The sequence below is a fragment of the Hippoglossus stenolepis genome, chromosome 3, assembly GCF_022539355.2.
Source record: "Hippoglossus stenolepis isolate QCI-W04-F060 chromosome 3, HSTE1.2, whole genome shotgun sequence".
NCBI lineage: Eukaryota > Metazoa > Chordata > Actinopteri > Pleuronectiformes > Pleuronectidae > Hippoglossus > Hippoglossus stenolepis.
The window spans coordinates 5,445,699-5,446,454 of record NC_061485.1 but is presented as its reverse complement, the minus strand read 5'-3'; the positions used below and the strand labels follow the sequence as shown (position 1 = coordinate 5,446,454).

The following is a 756-nucleotide window of genomic DNA, read 5'->3' as shown; positions in this document are numbered from 1 at the left end:
TGCAGCCACAGAGTTTAATAGAAATGTTCACGAGATAAAATGACAGCCACTCAAATCTTTGTCGTGCAGCCACATGTCTCCTCACAGAGAATCAAGCATCAGTTTCATTCAGTCTGGAGGTTCAGATGGCACCGTGTACAGTATGTGTTCAATTCTAAGAAGAGGAGACAACACTAGTGGTTCAGGGCTCTTTATACTTTATCTATTTATAGTTTCTGGAAACAAAGGAAACAGCTGTAACAAGTATTTCAGTTTCAGTTATCATCTGAAAGTGTGACGACAAACAGCAGCAGTGCGTTTGTTGAATTTTTGCAGGTCAAAGATGAACAAAGTTTGCTGCTGCAGGAGGTTGATCTGCAAACAGGAAAAACATGTTTGACTTTGTCTTTGGTTGAGAATAATTAAGAGATAAAGCAAACGGATATAAGTCTGGGTAAGTTCACACATTCTTAAACGTGTAGACTTTAAATGTTGTTCCTGTCGTGTTTGCTTCTGAGGACGTCTCCTTAAGGACGTCTTATTTTTTGGTTGTGGCGCCAAGTCCTTGATGTAAATATGACGAGACTGAACATTGAGACATTTGTGTGACTGCCCATCAACAGACGACTTTCATTCAGCTTTAACTCAAACACTCTCTCAACTAAAACTTTAAGTTCTTGCAACATGTGGACACATCTGCAGCCAAATGTGTGTCTTGGCACTAAAGACTAATTGTTGTGCTTTATGTGTTTCATTGTTCAAATGATGGAGACAATA

General features: G+C 39.2%; 1 protein-coding gene across 1 annotated transcript in view; it reads right to left on the bottom strand.

Moving 5' to 3' along the window:
- pth4 (parathyroid hormone 4) overlaps window positions 1-756 on the bottom strand; it is a 2,464-nt gene continuing 1,708 nt past the window's right edge. Inside the window, exon 3 of the mRNA XM_035152622.2 lies at window positions 1-756. This exon is cut by the window's right edge and continues 307 nt beyond it. The gene's annotated coding sequence lies outside the window, so the exon portion shown is untranslated.